Here is a 22,109-nt window from a genome sequence, read left to right on the forward strand (position 1 = left end):
AATGAATGGAACATTCTGTACTGGCGATTCCAATGATTTCTGAAGTCTGATATTGTGGAAAAGAAAATGAAAGGCTGACCAGGTTTGAGTGGATAGACAATTGAACAGCACACTGCGAGTGTGAAAAGGCGGCTGAAAACCAGCATTGGATTACTTGGTCATTCACCAGTGCTGTAATGAAAACCTGCCTGGAGCGGAGAGTCAGATGAATTGCAGAATCGCAGTGAATGAATGGAACAGTCTGTAGTGGAGAGCCCAATGATTTCTGAAGGCTGGTTTGTGTGGAGAGGAAAATGAAGAGCTGACCAATATTGAGTGGATAGCCCATTGAACAGCACTTCTGCGAGTTGAACATGCCTCTGAAAACCAGTATTGAGTTACTTGGACATTCACCAGTGGCGTAACGAAAACCTGCCAGGAGTGGAGGTTCAGAGGAATTCCAGATTCGCAGTGAATGAATGGAACATTCTCTAGTGGTGATTCCAATGATTTCTGAAGGCTGGGTTTTGTGGACACGAGAATGTAGAGCTGAACAGGGTGGAGTGGATAGCCAAATGAACAGCACGTCTCTTAGTATGAACAGGCCACTGAAAACCAGCATTGGCTTACTTGGACATTCACAAGTGGTGTAACGATAACCCGCCGGGAGTTGAGAGTCAGATGAATTTAAGATTCGCAGTGAATGAACGGAACATTCTGTGGAGGAGATACCAATTATTTCTGAAGGTTGGGTTATGAGGACAGGAAAATGTAGAGCTGAATAGGGTTGGGTGGATAGCAAATTGAACAGCACGGCTGAGTGTGTTAGCAGGCGGCTTAAAACCAGCATTGTCTTCCTTGGACATTTACCAGTGGTGTCACGAAAACCTTCCAGGAGTGGAGACTCTGATGAATTCCAGATTCGCGTGATTGAATGGAACATTCTGTAGTGGTGATTGCCAACATTTAGGAATCTGGATAGTCTGGACAGGATATTGAAGAGCTGACCGATATTGAGTGGATAGCCAATGAACAGCACGGTTTCGAGTGTGAACAGACCACTAAGAAGCAGCATTGCATTACTTGGACATTCATCAGTGGTGTAACGAAAGCCTTCCTGGAATGCAGATTCAGAGTATTTCCAGATTCACAGTGAATGAATGGAAATTTCTGTAGTAGAGATTCCAATGATTTCTGAACGCTGGGTTGTGTGGACAGGAAAATGAAGAGCTGACTAGGTTTGACTGGATTGCCAATTGAACAGCAAGGCTGTGAGTGTGAACAGCCGCTGAAAACCAGCATTGGATTACCTGGTCATTCACCAGTGTTGTTAGGAAAATCTGCCTGGTGTGGAGAGTCAGAGGAATTCCAGATTCGCAGGGAACGAATGGAACATTCTGAAGTGGAGATAAGAATGATTTCTGAAGGCTCGGTGTGTGGAAGGAAAATCAAGAGCTAACCAGCGTTCACTGGATAGCCAATTGAACAGCACAGCTGCGAGTGTTAACACGCAGCTGAAACCAGCCTTGGGTTGCTTGGACATTCACCAGTGGTGAAACGAAAACCTGCTGGGAGTGGAGAACAAGATGAATTCAAGATTCGCCTGAATGAATGAAACATTCTGTAGTGTAGATTGCAATGGTTTCTGAGGTTTGTATTGTCTGAACTGGAAAAAGAAGAACTCACCAGTGTTGAGTCGCTAGACCGTGAACAGCACGGGTTCGAGTGTGAATAGACCGCTGAAAACCATCATTGCGTTACTTGAACATTCAGCAGTGGTGCAATGAAAACCTGCCGGGAGTGGAGATTCAGATGAATTCCAGATTCGCAGTGAATGAATGGAACATTCTCTAGTGGTGATTCCAATGATTTCTGAAGGCTGGGTTTTGTGGACACGAAAATGTAGAGCTGAACAGGGTGGAATGGATAGCCAAATGAACAGCACGTCTCGTAGTAAGAACAGGCCACTGAAAACCAGCTTTGGCTTAATTGGACATTCACAAGTGGTGTAACGAAAACCTGACGGGAGTTGAGAATTAGATGAATTTCAGATTTGCCGTCAATGAATGGAACATTCTGTGGAGGAGATACCAATTGTTTCTGAAGTTTGGGTTATGTGGACAGGAAAATGGAGCTGAAGAGGGTTGAGTGGATAGCAAATTGAACAGCACGGCTGAGAGTATGAGCAGGCCACTTAAAACCAGCATTGGCTTACTTGGATATTTACCAGTGGTGTCACGAAAACCTGCCGGGAGTGGAGATTCAGATGAATTCCAGATTCGCTGTGAATGAATGGAACATTCTGTAGTGGAGATAACAATGATTTCTCCAGTCTCTGTGGTGTGGACAGGAAAATGTAGAGCTGGCCAGGGTTGAGTGGATAGCCAATTGAACAGCACCACTGCGCTTGTGAAGAAAACACTTAAAACATTGGGTTACTTGGACATTCAACAGTGGTGTAACGAAAACCTGCCGGGAGTGGAGGTTCAGAGGAATTCCAGATTCGCAGTGAATGAATGGAACATTCTCTAGTGGAGATTCCAACGATTTCTGAAGGCTGGGCCGTGTGGAAGGAAAATCAAGAACTAATCAGGATTTAGTGGAAAGCCAATTGTATAGCATGGCTGCGAGTGTGAACATGCAGCTGAAAACCAGCATTGGGTTACTTGGACATTCATCAGTGGTGTAAGGAAAACCTGCATGGAGTGGAGAGTCAGTTGAATTCCACATTCGCAGTGAATGAATGGAACATTCTGTAGAGGAGATTCCAATGATTTCTGAAGCCTGTGTTGTGTGGACAGGAAAATGAAGAGCTGACCAGGCTTGAATCGATAGCCAAGTAAACAGCAGGGCTGCGAATATGAACAGGCCGCTGAAAACCAGCATTGGGTTACTTGGACATTCAACAGTGGTGTAATGAAAACCTGCGTGGAGTTGAGAGTCAGATGAATTCCAGATTCGCAGTGAATGAATGGAACATTCTGTAGTGGAGATAACAAAGATTTCTGAAGGCTGGTAGTGTGGTGGGACAATGAAGAGCTGAACAGGGTGGAGTGAATTGTCAATTAAACAGCACGGCTGCGAGTATGAACAGGCCTCTGAAAACCAGCATTGGCTTACTTGGACATTCACAAGTGGTGTAATGTTAACCAGGCGGGAGTGGAGAATCAGATAAACTCCAGACTCGCAGTGAATGAATGGAACATTCTGTAGTGGAGATTGCAATGATTTCTGAAATCTGGATTGTGGGGACACGAAAATGAAGAGCTGACCAGTGTTGAGTGGATAGCCTGTAAAAAGCCTCGGCTTCGAATGTGAACAGACCACTGAAAACCAGTATTGCATTACTTCGACTTTCAGCAGTGGTGTAACGAAAGCCTGCGTGGAGTGCAGATTCAGATGAATTCCAGATTCCCAGTGAATGAATGGAACATCCTGTAGTGGAGATTACAATGATTTCTGAAGGCTGGGTTGTGTGCACAGGAAAATGAGGAGCAAAACAGGTTGAGTGGATAGCCAATTGAACAGCACGACTGCGAACATGAACAGGCCTCTGAAAACCAGCATTGTTTTACTTGGACATTCACAAGTGGTGTAAGATAAATCTGCAGGTAGTGGAGATTCAGTTGAATTCCAGATTCGCAGTGAATGAATGGAACATTCTGTACTGGAGATTGCAATGATTTCTCAAGTCTGGATTGTTTGGACATGAAAATGAAGAGCTGACCACAGTTGTGTGGATACCCAGTAAAAAGCAGGGCTTAGAGTGTGAACAGACCGCTGAAAACCAGCATTGTGTTACTTGGACATTCATAAGTGGTGTAATGAAAGCCTACCTGGAGTGCAGATTCAGATGAATTCCAGATTGGCAGTGAATGAATGGAACATTCTGTACTGGCGATTCCAATGATTTCTGAAGTCTGATATTGTGGAAAAGAAAATGAAAGGCTGACCAGGTTTGAGTGGATAGACAATTGAACAGCACACTGCGAGTGTGAAAAGGCGGCTGAAAACCAGCATTGGATTACTTGGTCATTCACCAGTGCTGTAATGAAAACCTGCCTGGAGCGGAGAGTCAGATGAATTGCAGAATCGCAGTGAATGAATGGAACAGTCTGTAGTGGAGAGCCCAATGATTTCTGAAGGCTGGTTTGTGTGGAGAGGAAAATGAAGAGCTGACCAATATTGAGTGGATAGCCCATTGAACAGCACTTCTGCGAGTTGAACATGCCTCTGAAAACCAGTATTGAGTTACTTGGACATTCACCAGTGGCGTAACGAAAACCTGCCAGGAGTGGAGGTTCAGAGGAATTCCAGATTCGCAGTGAATGAATGGAACATTCTCTAGTGGTGATTCCAATGATTTCTGAAGGCTGGGTTTTGTGGACACGAGAATGTAGAGCTGAACAGGGTGGAGTGGATAGCCAAATGAACAGCACGTCTCTTAGTATGAACAGGCCACTGAAAACCAGCATTGGCTTACTTGGACATTCACAAGTGGTGTAACGATAACCCGCCGGGAGTTGAGAGTCAGATGAATTTAAGATTCGCGGTGAATGAACGGAACATTCTGTGGAGGAGATACCAATTATTTCTGAAGGTTGGGTTATGAGGACAGGAAAATGTAGAGCTGAATAGGGTTGGGTGGATAGCAAATTGAACAGCACGGCAGAGTGTGTTAGCAGGCGGCTTAAAACCAGCATTGTCTTCCTTGGACATTTACCAGTGGTGTCACGAAAACCTTCCAGGAGTGGAGACTCTGATGAATTCCAGATTCGCGTGATTGAATGGAACATTCTGTAGTGGTGATTGCCAACATTTAGGAATCTGGATAGTCTGGACAGGATATTGAAGAGCTGACCGATATTGAGTGGATAGCCAATGAACAGCACGGTTTCGAGTGTGAACAGACCACTAAGAAGCAGCATTGCATTACTTGGACATTCATCAGTGGTGTAACGAAAGCCTTCCTGGAATGCAGATTCAGAGTATTTCCAGATTCACAGTGAATGAATGGAAATTTCTGTAGTAGAGATTCCAATGATTTCTGAACGCTGGGTTGTGTGGACAGGAAAATGAAGAGCTGACTAGGTTTGACTGGATTGCCAATTGAACAGCAAGGCTGTGAGTGTGAACAGCCGCTGAAAACCAGCATTGGATTACCTGGTCATTCACCAGTGTTGTTAGGAAAATCTGCCTGGTGTGGAGAGTCAGAGGAATTCCAGATTCGCAGGGAACGAATGGAACATTCTGAAGTGGAGATAAGAATGATTTCTGAAGGCTCGGTGTGTGGAAGGAAAATCAAGAGCTAACCAGCGTTCACTGGATAGCCAATTGAACAGCACGGCTGCGAGTGTTAACACGCAGCTGAAACCAGCCTTGGGTTGCTTGGACATTCACCAGTGGTGAAACGAAAACCTGCTGGGAGTGGAGAACAAGATGAATTCAAGATTCGCCTGAATGAATGAAACATTCTGTAGTGTAGATTGCAATGGTTTCTGAGGTTTGTATTGTCTGAACTGGAAAAAGAAGAACTCACCAGTGTTGAGTCGCTAGACCGTGAACAGCACGGGTTCGAGTGTGAATAGACCGCTGAAAACCATCATTGCGTTACTTGAACATTCAGCAGTGGTGCAATGAAAACCTGCCGGGAGTGGAGATTCAGATGAATTCCAGATTCGCAGTGAATGAATGGAACATTCTCTAGTGGTGATTCCAATGATTTCTGAAGGCTGGGTTTTGTGGACACGAAAATGTAGAGCTGAACAGGGTGGAATGGATAGCCAAATGAACAGCACGTCTCGTAGTAAGAACAGGCCACTGAAAACCAGCTTTGGCTTAATTGGACATTCACAAGTGGTGTAACGAAAACCTGACGGGAGTTGAGAATTAGATGAATTTCAGATTTGCCGTCAATGAATGGAACATTCTGTGGAGGAGATACCAATTGTTTCTGAAGTTTGGGTTATGTGGACAGGAAAATGGAGCTGAAGAGGGTTGAGTGGATAGCAAATTGAACAGCACGGCTGAGAGTATGAGCAGGCCACTTAAAACCAGCATTGGCTTACTTGGATATTTACCAGTGGTGTCACGAAAACCTGCCGGGAGTGGAGATTCAGATGAATTCCAGATTCGCTGTGAATGAATGGAACATTCTGTAGTGGAGATAACAATGATTTCTCCAGTCTCTGTGGTGTGGACAGGAAAATGTAGAGCTGGCCAGGGTTGAGTGGATAGCCAATTGAACAGCACCACTGCGCTTGTGAAGAAAACACTTAAAACATTGGGTTACTTGGACATTCAACAGTGGTGTAACGAAAACCTGCCGGGAGTGGAGGTTCAGAGGAATTCCAGATTCGCAGTGAATGAATGGAACATTCTCTAGTGGAGATTCCAACGATTTCTGAAGGCTGGGTCGTGTGGAAGGAAAATCAAGAACTAATCAGGATTTAGTGGAAAGCCAATTGTATAGCATGGCTGCGAGTGTGAACATGCAGCTGAAAACCAGCATTGGGTTACTTGGACATTCATCAGTGGTGTAAGGAAAACCTGCATGGAGTGGAGAGTCAGTTGAATTCCACATTCGCAGTGAATGAATGGAACATTCTGTAGAGGAGATTCCAATGATTTCTGAAGCCTGTGTTGTGTGGACAGGAAAATGAAGAGCTGACCAGGCTTGAATCGATAGCCAAGTAAACAGCAGGGCTGCGAATATGAACAGGCCGCTGAAAACCAGCATTGGGTTACTTGGACATTCAACAGTGGTGTAATGAAAACCTGCGTGGAGTTGAGAGTCAGATGAATTCCAGATTCGCAGTGAATGAATGGAACATTCTGTAGTGGAGATAACAAAGATTTCTGAAGGCTGGTAGTGTGGTGGGACAATGAAGAGCTGAACAGGGTGGAGTGAATTGTCAATTAAACAGCACGGCTGCGAGTATGAACAGGCCTCTGAAAACCAGCATTGGCTTACTTGGACATTCACAAGTGGTGTAATGTTAACCAGGCGGGAGTGGAGAATCAGATAAACTCCAGACTCGCAGTGAATGAATGGAACATTCTGTAGTGGAGATTGCAATGATTTCTGAAATCTGGATTGTGGGGACACGAAAATGAAGAGCTGACCAGTGTTGAGTGGATAGCCTGTAAAAAGCCTCGGCTTCGAATGTGAACAGACCACTGAAAACCAGTATTGCATTACTTCGACTTTCAGCAGTGGTGTAACGAAAGCCTGCGTGGAGTGCAGATTCAGATGAATTCCAGATTCCCAGTGAATGAATGGAACATCCTGTAGTGGAGATTACAATGATTTCTGAAGGCTGGGTTGTGTGCACAGGAAAATGAGGAGCAAAACAGGTTGAGTGGATAGCCAATTGAACAGCACGACTGCGAACATGAACAGGCCTCTGAAAACCAGCATTGTTTTACTTGGACATTCACAAGTGGTGTAAGATAAATCTGCAGGTAGTGGAGATTCAGTTGAATTCCAGATTCGCAGTGAATGAATGGAACATTCTGTACTGGAGATTGCAATGATTTCTCAAGTCTGGATTGTTTGGACATGAAAATGAAGAGCTGACCACAGTTGTGTGGATACCCAGTAAAAAGCAGGGCTTAGAGTGTGAACAGACCGCTGAAAACCAGCATTGTGTTACTTGGACATTCATAAGTGGTGTAATGAAAGCCTACCTGGAGTGCAGATTCAGATGAATTCCAGATTGGCAGTGAATGAATGGAACATTCTGTACTGGCGATTCCAATGATTTCTGAAGTCTGATATTGTGGAAAAGAAAATGAAAGGCTGACCAGGTTTGAGTGGATAGACAATTGAACAGCACACTGCGAGTGTGAAAAGGCGGCTGAAAACCAGCATTGGATTACTTGGTCATTCACCAGTGCTGTAATGAAAACCTGCCTGGAGCGGAGAGTCAGATGAATTGCAGAATCGCAGTGAATGAATGGAACAGTCTGTAGTGGAGAGCCCAATGATTTCTGAAGGCTGGTTTGTGTGGAGAGGAAAATGAAGAGCTGACCAATATTGAGTGGATAGCCCATTGAACAGCACTTCTGCGAGTTGAACATGCCTCTGAAAACCAGTATTGAGTTACTTGGACATTCACCAGTGGCGTAACGAAAACCTGCCAGGAGTGGAGGTTCAGAGGAATTCCAGATTCGCAGTGAATGAATGGAACATTCTCTAGTGGTGATTCCAATGATTTCTGAAGGCTGGGTTTTGTGGACACGAGAATGTAGAGCTGAACAGGGTGGAGTGGATAGCCAAATGAACAGCACGTCTCTTAGTATGAACAGGCCACTGAAAACCAGCATTGGCTTACTTGGACATTCACAAGTGGTGTAACGATAACCCGCCGGGAGTTGAGAGTCAGATGAATTTAAGATTCGCAGTGAATGAACGGAACATTCTGTGGAGGAGATACCAATTATTTCTGAAGGTTGGGTTATGAGGACAGGAAAATGTAGAGCTGAATAGGGTTGGGTGGATAGCAAATTGAACAGCACGGCTGAGTGTGTTAGCAGGCGGCTTAAAACCAGCATTGTCTTCCTTGGACATTTACCAGTGGTGTCACGAAAACCTTCCAGGAGTGGAGACTCTGATGAATTCCAGATTCGCGTGATTGAATGGAACATTCTGTAGTGGTGATTGCCAACATTTAGGAATCTGGATAGTCTGGACAGGATATTGAAGAGCTGACCGATATTGAGTGGATAGCCAATGAACAGCACGGTTTCGAGTGTGAACAGACCACTAAGAAGCAGCATTGCATTACTTGGACATTCATCAGTGGTGTAACGAAAGCCTTCCTGGAATGCAGATTCAGAGTATTTCCAGATTCACAGTGAATGAATGGAAATTTCTGTAGTAGAGATTCCAATGATTTCTGAACGCTGGGTTGTGTGGACAGGAAAATGAAGAGCTGACTAGGTTTGACTGGATTGCCAATTGAACAGCAAGGCTGTGAGTGTGAACAGCCGCTGAAAACCAGCATTGGATTACCTGGTCATTCACCAGTGTTGTTAGGAAAATCTGCCTGGTGTGGAGAGTCAGAGGAATTCCAGATTCGCAGGGAACGAATGGAACATTCTGAAGTGGAGATAAGAATGATTTCTGAAGGCTCGGTGTGTGGAAGGAAAATCAAGAGCTAACCAGCGTTCACTGGATAGCCAATTGAACAGCACGGCTGCGAGTGTTAACACGCAGCTGAAACCAGCCTTGGGTTGCTTGGACATTCACCAGTGGTGAAACGAAAACCTGCTGGGAGTGGAGAACAAGATGAATTCAAGATTCGCCTGAATGAATGAAACATTCTGTAGTGTAGATTGCAATGGTTTCTGAGGTTTGTATTGTCTGAACTGGAAAAAGAAGAACTCACCAGTGTTGAGTCGCTAGACCGTGAACAGCACGGGTTCGAGTGTGAATAGACCGCTGAAAACCATCATTGCGTTACTTGAACATTCAGCAGTGGTGCAATGAAAACCTGCCGGGAGTGGAGATTCAGATGAATTCCAGATTCGCAGTGAATGAATGGAACATTCTCTAGTGGTGATTCCAATGATTTCTGAAGGCTGGGTTTTGTGGACACGAAAATGTAGAGCTGAACAGGGTGGAATGGATAGCCAAATGAACAGCACGTCTCGTAGTAAGAACAGGCCACTGAAAACCAGCTTTGGCTTAATTGGACATTCACAAGTGGTGTAACGAAAACCTGACGGGAGTTGAGTATTAGATGAATTTCAGATTTGCCGTCAATGAATGGAACATTCTGTGGAGGAGATACCAATTGTTTCTGAAGTTTGGGTTATGTGGACAGGAAAATGGAGCTGAAGAGGGTTGAGTGGATAGCAAATTGAACAGCACGGCTGAGAGTATGAGCAGGCCACTTAAAACCAGCATTGGCTTACTTGGATATTTACCAGTGGTGTCACGAAAACCTGCCGGGAGTGGAGATTCAGATGAATTCCAGATTCGCTGTGAATGAATGGAACATTCTGTAGTGGAGATAACAATGATTTCTCCAGTCTCTGTGGTGTGGACAGGAAAATGTAGAGCTGGCCAGGGTTGAGTGGATAGCCAATTGAACAGCACCACTGCGCTTGTGAAGGAAACACTTAAAACATTGGGTTACTTGGACATTCAACAGTGGTGTAACGAAAACCTGCCGGGAGTGGAGGTTCAGAGGAATTCCAGATTCGCAGTGAATGAATGGAACATTCTCTAGTGGAGATTCCAACGATTTCTGAAGGCTGGGCCGTGTGGAAGGAAAATCAAGAACTAATCAGGATTTAGTGGAAAGCCAATTGTATAGCATGGCTGCGAGTGTGAACATGCAGCTGAAAACCAGCATTGGGTTACTTGGACATTCATCAGTGGTGTAAGGAAAACCTGCATGGAGTGGAGAGTCAGTTGAATTCCACATTCGCAGTGAATGAATGGAACATTCTGTAGAGGAGATTCCAGTGATTTCTGAAGCCTGTGTTGTGTGGACAGGAAAATGAAGAGCTGACCAGGCTTGAATCGATAGCCAAGTAAACAGCAGGGCTGCGAATATGAACAGGCCGCTGAAAACCAGGATTGGGTTACTTGGACATTCAACAGTGGTGTAATGAAAACCTGCGTGGAGTTGAGAGTCAGATGAATTCCAGATTCGCAGTGAATGAATGGAACATTCTGTAGTGGAGATAACAAAGATTTCTGAAGGCTGGTAGTGTGGTGGGACAATGAAGAGCTGAACAGGGTGGAGTGAATTGTCAATTAAACAGCACGGCTGCGAGTATGAACAGGCCTCTGAAAACCAGCATTGGCTTACTTGGACATTCACAAGTGGTGTAATGTTAACCAGGCGGGAGTGGAGAATCAGATAAACTCCAGACTCGCAGTGAATGAATGGAACATTCTGTAGTGGAGATTGCAATGATTTCTGAAATCTGGATTGTGGGGACACGAAAATGAAGAGCTGACCAGTGTTGAGTGGATAGCCTGTAAAAAGCCTCGGCTTCGAATGTGAACAGACCACTGAAAACCAGTATTGCATTACTTCGACTTTCAGCGGTGGTGTAACGAAAGCCTGCGTGGAGTGCAGATTCAGATGAATTCCAGATTCCCAGTGAATGAATGGAACATCCTGTAGTGGAGATTACAATGATTTCTGAAGGCTGGGTTGTGTGCACAGGAAAATGAGGAGCAAAACAGGTTGAGTGGATAGCCAATTGAACAGCACGACTGCGAACATGAACAGGCCTCTGAAAACCAGCATTGTTTTACTTGGACATTCACAAGTGGTGTAAGATAAATCTGCAGGTAGTGGAGATTCAGTTGAATTCCAGATTCGCAGTGAATGAATGGAACATTCTGTACTGGAGATTGCAATGATTTCTCAAGTCTGGATTGTTTGGACATGAAAATGAAGAGCTGACCACAGTTGTGTGGATACCCAGTAAAAAGCAGGGCTTAGAGTGTGAACAGACCGCTGAAAACCAGCATTGTGTTACTTGGACATTCATAAGTGGTGTAATGAAAGCCTACCTGGAGTGCAGATTCAGATGAATTCCAGATTGGCAGTGAATGAATGGAACATTCTGTACTGGCGATTCCAATGATTTCTGAAGTCTGATATTGTGGAAAAGAAAATGAAAGGCTGACCAGGTTTGAGTGGATAGACAATTGAACAGCACACTGCGAGTGTGAAAAGGCGGCTGAAAACCAGCATTGGATTACTTGGTCATTCACCAGTGCTGTAATGAAAACCTGCCTGGAGCGGAGAGTCAGATGAATTGCAGAATCGCAGTGAATGAATGGAACAGTCTGTAGTGGAGAGCCCAATGATTTCTGAAGGCTGGTTTGTGTGGAGAGGAAAATGAAGAGCTGACCAATATTGAGTGGATAGCCCATTGAACAGCACTTCTGCGAGTTGAACATGCCTCTGAAAACCAGTATTGAGTTACTTGGACATTCACCAGTGGCGTAACGAAAACCTGCCAGGAGTGGAGGTTCAGAGGAATTCCAGATTCGCAGTGAATGAATGGAACATTCTCTAGTGGTGATTCCAATGATTTCTGAAGGCTGGGTTTTGTGGACACGAAAATGTAGAGCTGAACAGGGTGGAGTGGATAGCCAAATGAACAGCACGTCTCTTAGTATGAACAGGCCACTGAAAACCAGCATTGGCTTACTTGGACATTCACAAGTGGTGTAACGATAACCCGCCGGGAGTTGAGAGTCAGATGAATTTAAGATTCGCAGTGAATGAACGGAACATTCTGTGGAGGAGATACCAATTATTTCTGAAGGTTGGGTTATGAGGACAGGAAAATGTTGAGCTGAATAGGGTTGGGTGGATAGCAAATTGAACAGCACGGCTGAGTGTGTTAGCAGGCGGCTTAAAACCAGCATTGTCTTCCTTGGACATTTACCAGTGGTGTCACGAAAACCTTCCAGGAGTGGAGACTCTGATGAATTCCAGATTCGCGTGATTGAATGGAACATTCTGTAGTGGTGATTGCCAACATTTAGGAATCTGGATAGTCTGGACAGGATATTGAAGAGCTGACCGATATTGAGTGGATAGCCAATGAACAGCACGGTTTCGAGTGTGAACAGACCACTAAGAAGCAGCATTGCATTACTTGGACATTCATCAGTGGTGTAACGAAAGCCTTCCTGGAATGCAGATTCAGAGTATTTCCAGATTCACAGTGAATGAATGGAAATTTCTGTAGTAGAGATTCCAATGATTTCTGAACGCTGGGTTGTGTGGACAGGAAAATGAAGAGCTGACTAGGTTTGACTGGATTGCCAATTGAACAGCAAGGCTGTGAGTGTGAACAGCCGCTGAAAACCAGCATTGGATTACCTGGTCATTCACCAGTGTTGTTAGGAAAATCTGCCTGGTGTGGAGAGTCAGAGGAATTCCAGATTCGCAGGGAACGAATGGAACATTCTGAAGTGGAGATAAGAATGATTTCTGAAGGCTCGGTGTGTGGAAGGAAAATCAAGAGCTAACCAGCGTTCACTGGATAGCCAATTGAACAGCACGGCTGCGAGTGTTAACACGCAGCTGAAACCAGCCTTGGGTTGCTTGGACATTCACCAGTGGTGAAACGAAAACCTGCTGGGAGTGGAGAACAAGATGAATTCAAGATTCGCCTGAATGAATGAAACATTCTGTAGTGTAGATTGCAATGGTTTCTGAGGTTTGTATTGTCTGAACTGGAAAAAGAAGAACTCACCAGTGTTGAGTCGCTAGACCGTGAACAGCACGGGTTCGAGTGTGAATAGACCGCTGAAAACCATCATTGCGTTACTTGAACATTCAGCAGTGGTGCAATGAAAACCTGCCGGGAGTGGAGATTCAGATGAATTCCAGATTCGCAGTGAATGAATGGAACATTCTCTAGTGGTGATTCCAATGATTTCTGAAGGCTGGGTTTTGTGGACACGAAAATGTAGAGCTGAACAGGGTGGAATGGATAGCCAAATGAACAGCACGTCTCGTAGTAAGAACAGGCCACTGAAAACCAGCTTTGGCTTAATTGGACATTCACAAGTGGTGTAACGAAAACCTGACGGGAGTTGAGAATTAGATGAATTTCAGATTTGCCGTCAATGAATGGAACATTCTGTGGAGGAGATACCAATTGTTTCTGAAGTTTGGGTTATGTGGACAGGAAAATGGAGCTGAAGAGGGTTGAGTGGATAGCAAATTGAACAGCACGGCTGAGAGTATGAGCAGGCCACTTAAAACCAGCATTGGCTTACTTGGATATTTACCAGTGGTGTCACGAAAACCTGCCGGGAGTGGAGATTCAGATGAATTCCAGATTCGCTGTGAATGAATGGAACATTCTGTAGTGGAGATAACAATGATTTCTCCAGTCTCTGTGGTGTGGACAGGAAAATGTAGAGCTGGCCAGGGTTGAGTGGATAGCCAATTGAACAGCACCACTGCGCTTGTGAAGAAAACACTTAAAACATTGGGTTACTTGGACATTCAACAGTGGTGTAACGAAAACCTGCCGGGAGTGGAGGTTCAGAGGAATTCCAGATTCGCAGTGAATGAATGGAACATTCTCTAGTGGAGATTCCAACGATTTCTGAAGGCTGGGTCGTGTGGAAGGAAAATCAAGAACTAATCAGGATTTAGTGGAAAGCCAATTGTATAGCATGGCTGCGAGTGTGAACATGCAGCTGAAAACCAGCATTGGGTTACTTGGACATTCATCAGTGGTGTAAGGAAAACCTGCATGGAGTGGAGAGTCAGTTGAATTCCACATTCGCAGTGAATGAATGGAACATTCTGTAGAGGAGATTCCAGTGATTTCTGAAGCCTGTGTTGTGTGGACAGGAAAATGAAGAGCTGACCAGGCTTGAATCGATAGCCAAGTAAACAGCAGGGCTGCGAATATGAACAGGCCGCTGAAAACCAGCATTGGGTTACTTGGACATTCAAAAGTGGTGTAATGAAAACCTGCGTGGAGTTGAGAGTCAGATGAATTCCAGATTCGCAGTGAATGAATGGAACATTCTGTAGTGGAGATAACAAAGATTTCTGAAGGCTGGTAGTGTGGTGGGACAATGAAGAGCTGAACAGGGTGGAGTGAATTGTCAATTAAACAGCATGGCTGCGAGTATGAACAGGCCTCTGAAAACCAGCATTGGCTTACTTGGACATTCACAAGTGGTGTAATGTTAACCAGGCGGGAGTGGAGAATCAGATAAACTCCAGACTCGCAGTGAATGAATGGAACATTCTGTAGTGGAGATTGCAATGATTTCTGAAATCTGGATTGTGGGGACACGAAAATGAAGAGCTGACCAGTGTTGAGTGGATAGCCTGTAAAAAGCCTCGGCTTCGAATGTGAACAGACCACTGAAAACCAGTATTGCATTACTTCGACTTTCAGCAGTGGTGTAACGAAAGCCTGCGTGGAGTGCAGATTCAGATGAATTCCAGATTCCCAGTGAATGAATGGAACATCCTGTAGTGGAGATTACAATGATTTCTGAAGGCTGGGTTGTGTGCACAGGAAAATGAGGAGCAAAACAGGTTGAGTGGATAGCCAATTGAACAGCACGACTGCGAACATGAACAGGCCTCTGAAAACCAGCATTGTTTTACTTGGACATTCACAAGTGGTGTAAGATAAATCTGCAGGTAGTGGAGATTCAGTTGAATTCCAGATTCGCAGTGAATGAATGGAACATTCTGTACTGGAGATTGCAATGATTTCTCAAGTCTGGATTGTTTGGACATGAAAATGAAGAGCTGACCACAGTTGTGTGGATACCCAGTAAAAAGCAGGGCTTAGAGTGTGAACAGACCGCTGAAAACCAGCATTGTGTTACTTGGACATTCATAAGTGGTGTAATGAAAGCCTACCTGGAGTGCAGATTCAGATGAATTCCAGATTGGCAGTGAATGAATGGAACATTCTGTACTGGCGATTCCAATGATTTCTGAAGTCTGATATTGTGGAAAAGAAAATGAAAGGCTGACCAGGTTTGAGTGGATAGACAATTGAACAGCACACTGCGAGTGTGAAAAGGCGGCTGAAAACCAGCATTGGATTACGTGGTCATTCACCAGTGCTGTAATGAAAACCTGCCTGGAGCGGAGAGTCAGATGAATTGCAGAATCGCAGTGAATGAATGGAACAGTCTGTAGTGGAGAGCCCAATGATTTCTGAAGGCTGGTTTGTGTGGAGAGGAAAATGAAGAGCTGACCAATATTGAGTGGATAGCCCATTGAACAGCACTTCTGCGAGTTGAACATGCCTCTGAAAACCAGTATTGAGTTACTTGGACATTCACCAGTGGCGTAACGAAAACCTGCCAGGAGTGGAGGTTCAGAGGAATTCCAGATTCGCAGTGAATGAATGGAACATTCTCTAGTGGTGATTCCAATGATTTCTGAAGGCTGGGTTTTGTGGACACGAAAATGTAGAGCTGAACAGGGTGGAGTGGATAGCCAAATGAACAGCACGTCTCTTAGTATGAACAGGCCACTGAAAACCAGCATTGGCTTACTTGGACATTCACAAGTGGTGTAACGATAACCCGCCGGGAGTTGAGAGTCAGATGAATTTAAGATTCGCAGTGAATGAACGGAACATTCTGTGGAGGAGATACCAATTATTTCTGAAGGTTGGGTTATGAGGACAGGAAAATGTAGAGCTGAATAGGGTTGGGTGGATAGCAAATTGAACAGCACGGCTGAGTGTGTTAGCAGGCGGCTTAAAACCAGCATTGTCTTCCTTGGACATTTACCAGTGGTGTCACGAAAACCTTCCAGGAGTGGAGACTCTGATGAATTCCAGATTCGCGTGATTGAATGGAACATTCTGTAGTGGTGATTGCCAACATTTAGGAATCTGGATAGTCTGGACAGGATATTGAAGAGCTGACCGATATTGAGTGGATAGCCAATGAACAGCACGGTTTCGAGTGTGAACAGACCACTAAGAAGCAGCATTGCATTACTTGGACATTCATCAGTGGTGTAACGAAAGCCTTCCTGGAATGCAGATTCAGAGTATTTCCAGATTCACAGTGAATGAATGGAAATTTCTGTAGTAGAGATTCCAATGATTGCTGAACGCTGGGTTGTGTGGACAGGAAAATGAAGAGCTGACTAGGTTTGACTGGATTGCCAATTGAACAGCAAGGCTGTGAGTGTGAACAGCCGCTGAAAACCAGCATTGGATTACCTGGTCATTCACCAGTGTTGTTAGGAAAATCTGCCTGGTGTGGAGAGTCAGAGGAATTCCAGATTCGCAGGGAACGAATGGAACATTCTGAAGTGGAGATAAGAATGATTTCTGAAGGCTCGGTGTGTGGAAGGAAAATCAAGAGCTAACCAGCGTTCACTGGATAGCCAATTGAACAGCACGGCTGCGAGTGTTAACACGCAGCTGAAACCAGCCTTGGGTTGCTTGGACATTCACCAGTGGTGAAACGAAAACCTGCTGGGAGTGGAGAACAAGATGAATTCAAGATTCGCCTGAATGAATGAAACATTCTGTAGTGTAGATTGCAATGGTTTCTGAGGTTTGTATTGTCTGAACTGGAAAAAGAAGAACTCACCAGTGTTGAGTCGCTAGACCGTGAACAGCACGGGTTCGAGTGTGAATAGACCGCTGAAAACCATCATTGCGTTACTTGAACATTCAGCAGTGGTGCAATGAAAACCTGCCGGGAGTGGAGATTCAGATGAATTCCAGATTCGCAGTGAATGAATGGAACATTCTCTAGTGGTGATTCCAATGATTTCTGAAGGCTGGGTTTTGTGGACACGAAAATGTAGAGCTGAACAGGGTGGAATGGATAGCCAAATGAACAGCACGTCTCGTAGTAAGAACAGGCCACTGAAAACCAGCTTTGGCTTAATTGGACATTCACAAGTGGTGTAACGAAAACCTGACGGGAGTTGAGAATTAGATGAATTTCAGATTTGCCGTCAATGAATGGAACATTCTGTGGAGGAGATACCAATTGTTTCTGAAGTTTGGGTTATGTGGACAGGAAAATGGAGCTGAAGAGGGTTGAGTGGATAGCAAATTGAACAGCACGGCTGAGAGTATGAGCAGGCCACTTAAAACCAGCATTGGCTTACTTGGATATTTACCAGTGGTGTCACGAAAACCTGCCGGGAGTGGAGATTCAGATGAATTCCAGATTCGCTGTGAATGAATGGAACATTTTGTAGTGGAGATAACAATGATTTCTCCAGTCTCTGTGGTGTGGACAGGAAAATGTAGAGCTGGCCAGGGTTGAGTGGATAGCCAATTGAACAGCACCACTGCGCTTGTGAAGAAAACACTTAAAACATTGGGTTACTTGGACATTCAACAGTGGTGTAACGAAAACCTGCCGGGAGTGGAGGTTCAGAGGAATTCCAGATTCGCAGTGAATGAATGGAACATTCTCTAGTGGAGATTCCAACGATTTCTGAAGGCTGGGTCGTGTGGAAGGAAAATCAAGAACTAATCAGGATTTAGTGGAAAGCCAATTGTATAGCATGGCTGCGAGTGTGAACATGCAGCTGAAAAACAGCATTGGGTTACTTGGACATTCATCAGTGGTGTAAGGAAAACCTGCATGGAGTGGAGAGTCAGTTGAATTCCACATTCGCAGTGAATGAATGGAACATTCTGTAGAGGAGATTCCAATGATTTCTGAAGCCTGTGTTGTGTGGACAGGAAAATGAAGAGCTGACCAGGCTTGAATCGATAGCCAAGTAAACAGCAGGGCTGCGAATATGAACAGGCCGCTGAAAACCAGCATTGGGTTACTTGGACATTCAACAGTGGTGTAATGAAAACCTGCGTGGAGTTGAGAGTCAGATGAATTCCAGATTCGCAGTGAATGAATGGAACATTCTGTAGTGGAGATAACAAAGATTTCTGAAGGCTGGTAGTGTGGTGGGACAATGAAGAGCTGAACAGGGTGGAGTGAATTGTCAATTAAACAGCACGGCTGCGAGTATGAACAGGCCTCTGAAAACCAGCATTGGCTTACTTGGACATTCACAAGTGGTGTAATGTTAACCAGGCGGGAGTGGAGAATCAGATAAACTCCAGACTCGCAGTGAATGAATGGAACATTCTGTAGTGGAGATTGCAATGATTTCTGAAATCTGGATTGTGGGGACACGAAAATGAAGAGCTGACCAGTGTTGAGTGGATAGCCTGTAAAAAGCCTCGGCTTCGAATGTGAACAGACCACTGAAAACCAGTATTGCATTACTTCGACTTTCAGCAGTGGTGTAACGAAAGCCTGCGTGGAGTGCAGATTCAGATGAATTCCAGATTCCCAGTGAATGAATGGAACATCCTGTAGTGGAGATTACAATGATTTCTGAAGGCTGGGTTGTGTGCACAGGAAAATGAGGAGCAAAACAGGTTGAGTGGATAGCCAATTGAACAGCACGACTGCGAACATGAACAGGCCTCTGAAAACCAGCATTGTTTTACTTGGACATTCACAAGTGGTGTAAGATAAATCTGCAGGTAGTGGAGATTCAGTTGAATTCCAGATTCGCAGTGAATGAATGGAACATTCTGTACTGGAGATTGCAATGATTTCTCAAGTCTGGATTGTTTGGACATGAAAATGAAGAGCTGACCACAGTTGTGTGGATACCCAGTAAAAAGCAGGGCTTAGAGTGTGAACAGACCGCTGAAAACCAGCATTGTGTTACTTGGACATTCATAAGTGGTGTAATGAAAGCCTACCTGGAGTGCAGATTCAGATGAATTCCAGATTGGCAGTGAATGAATGGAACATTCTGTACTGGCGATTCCAATGATTTCTGAAGTCTGATATTGTGGAAAAGAAAATGAAAGGCTGACCAGGTTTGAGTGGATAGACAATTGAACAGCACACTGCGAGTGTGAAAAGGCGGCTGAAAACCAGCATTGGATTACTTGGTCATTCACCAGTGCTGTAATGAAAACCTGCCTGGAGCGGAGAGTCAGATGAATTGCAGAATCGCAGTGAATGAATGGAACAGTCTGTAGTGGAGAGCCCAATGATTTCTGAAGGCTGGTTTGTGTGGAGAGGAAAATGAAGAGCTGACCAATATTGAGTGGATAGCCCATTGAACAGCACTTCTGCGAGTTGAACATGCCTCTGAAAACCAGTATTGAGTTACTTGGACATTCACCAGTGGCGTAACGAAAACCTGCCAGGAGTGGAGGTTCAGAGGAATTCCAGATTCGCAGTGAATGAATGGAACATTCTCTAGTGGTGATTCCAATGATTTCTGAAGGCTGGGTTTTGTGGACACGAAAATGTAGAGCTGAACAGGGTGGAGTGGATAGCCAAATGAACAGCACGTCTCTTAGTATGAACAGGCCACTGAAAACCAGCATTGGCTTACTTGGACATTCACAAGTGGTGTAACGATAACCCGCCGGGAGTTGAGAGTCAGATGAATTTAAGATTCGCAGTGAATGAACGGAACATTCTGTGGAGGAGATACCAATTATTTCTGAAGGTTGGGTTATGAGGACAGGAAAATGTAGAGCTGAATAGGGTTGGGTGGATAGCAAATTGAACAGCACGGCTGAGTGTGTTAGCAGGCGGCTTAAAACCAGCATTGTCTTCCTTGGACATTTACCAGTGGTGTCACGAAAACCTTCCAGGAGTGGAGACTCTGATGAATTCCAGATTCGCGTGATTGAATGGAACATTCTGTAGTGGTGATTGCCAACATTTAGGAATCTGGATAGTCTGGACAGGATATTGAAGAGCTGACCGATATTGAGTGGATAGCCAATGAACAGCACGGTTTCGAGTGTGAACAGACCACTAAGAAGCAGCATTGCATTACTTGGACATTCATCAGTGGTGTAACGAAAGCCTTCCTGGAATGCAGATTCAGAGTATTTCCAGATTCACAGTGAATGAATGGAAATTTCTGTAGTAGAGATTCCAATGATTTCTGAACGCTGGGTTGTGTGGACAGGAAAATGAAGAGCTGACTAGGTTTGACTGGATTGCCAATTGAACAGCAAGGCTGTGAGTGTGAACAGCCGCTGAAAACCAGCATTGGATTACCTGGTCATTCACCAGTGTTGTTAGGAAAATCTGCCTGGTGTGGAGAGTCAGAGGAATTCCAGATTCGCAGGGAACGAATGGAACATTCTGAAGTGGAGATAAGAATGATTTCTGAAGGCTCGGTGTGTGGAAGGAAAATCAAGAGCTAACCAGCGTTCACTGGATAGCCAATTGAACAGCACGGCTGCGAGTGTTAACACGCAGCTGAAACCAGCCTTGGGTTGCTTGGACATTCACCAGTGGTGAAACGAAAACCTGCTGGGAGTGGAGAACAAGATGAATTCAAGATTCGCCTGAATGAATGAAACATTCTGTAGTGTAGATTGCAATGGTTTCTGAGGTTTGTATTGTCTGAACTGGAAAAAGAAGAACTCACCAGTGTTGAGTCGCTAGACCGTGAACAGCACGGGTTCGAGTGTGAATAGACCGCTGAAAACCATCATTGCGTTACTTGAACATTCAGCAGTGGTGCAATGAAAACCTGCCGGGAGTGGAGATTCAGATGAATTCCAGATTCGCAGTGAATGAATGGAACATTCTCTAGTGGTGATTCCAATGATTTCTGAAGGCTGGGTTTTGTGGACACGAAAATGTAGAGCTGAACAGGGTGGAATGGATAGCCAAATGAACAGCACGTCTCGTAGTAAGAACAGGCCACTGAAAACCAGCTTTGGCTTAATTGGACATTCACAAGTGGTGTAACGAAAACCTGACGGGAGTTGAGAATTAGATGAATTTCAGATTTGCCGTCAATGAATGGAACATTCTGTGGAGGAGATACCAATTGTTTCTGAAGTTTGGGTTATGTGGACAGGAAAATGGAGCTGAAGAGGGTTGAGTGGATAGCAAATTGAACAGCACGGCTGAGAGTATGAGCAGGCCACTTAAAACCAGCATTGGCTTACTTGGATATTTACCAGTGGTGTCACGAAAACCTGCCGGGAGTGGAGATTCAGATGAATTCCAGATTCGCTGTGAATGAATGGAACATTCTGTAGTGGAGATAACAATGATTTCTCCAGTCTCTGTGGTGTGGACAGGAAAATGTAGAGCTGGCCAGGGTTGAGTGGATAGCCAATTGAACAGCACCACTGCGCTTGTGAAGAAAACACTTAAAACATTGGGTTACTTGGACATTCAACAGTGGTGTAACGAAAACCTGCCGGGAGTGGAGGTTCAGAGGAATTCCAGATTCGCAGTGAATGAATGGAACATTCTCTAGTGGAGATTCCAACGATTTCTGAAGGCTGGGTCGTGTGGAAGGAAAATCAAGAACTAATCAGGATTTAGTGGAAAGCCAATTGTATAGCATGGCTGCGAGTGTGAACATGCAGCTGAAAACCAGCATTGGGTTACTTGGACATTCATCAGTGGTGTAAGGAAAACCTGCATGGAGTGGAGAGTCAGTTGAATTCCACATTCGCAGTGAATGAATGGAACATTCTGTAGAGGAGATTCCAATGATTTCTGAAGCCTGTGTTGTGTGGACAGGAAAATGAAGAGCTGACCAGGCTTGAATCGATAGCCAAGTAAACAGCAGGGCTGCGAATATGAA

Source organism: Sorex fumeus, unplaced genomic scaffold (assembly GCF_029834395.1).
Source record: "Sorex fumeus unplaced genomic scaffold, SorFum_2.1 ptg000018l, whole genome shotgun sequence".
Taxonomy (NCBI): Eukaryota; Metazoa; Chordata; class Mammalia; order Eulipotyphla; family Soricidae; genus Sorex; species Sorex fumeus.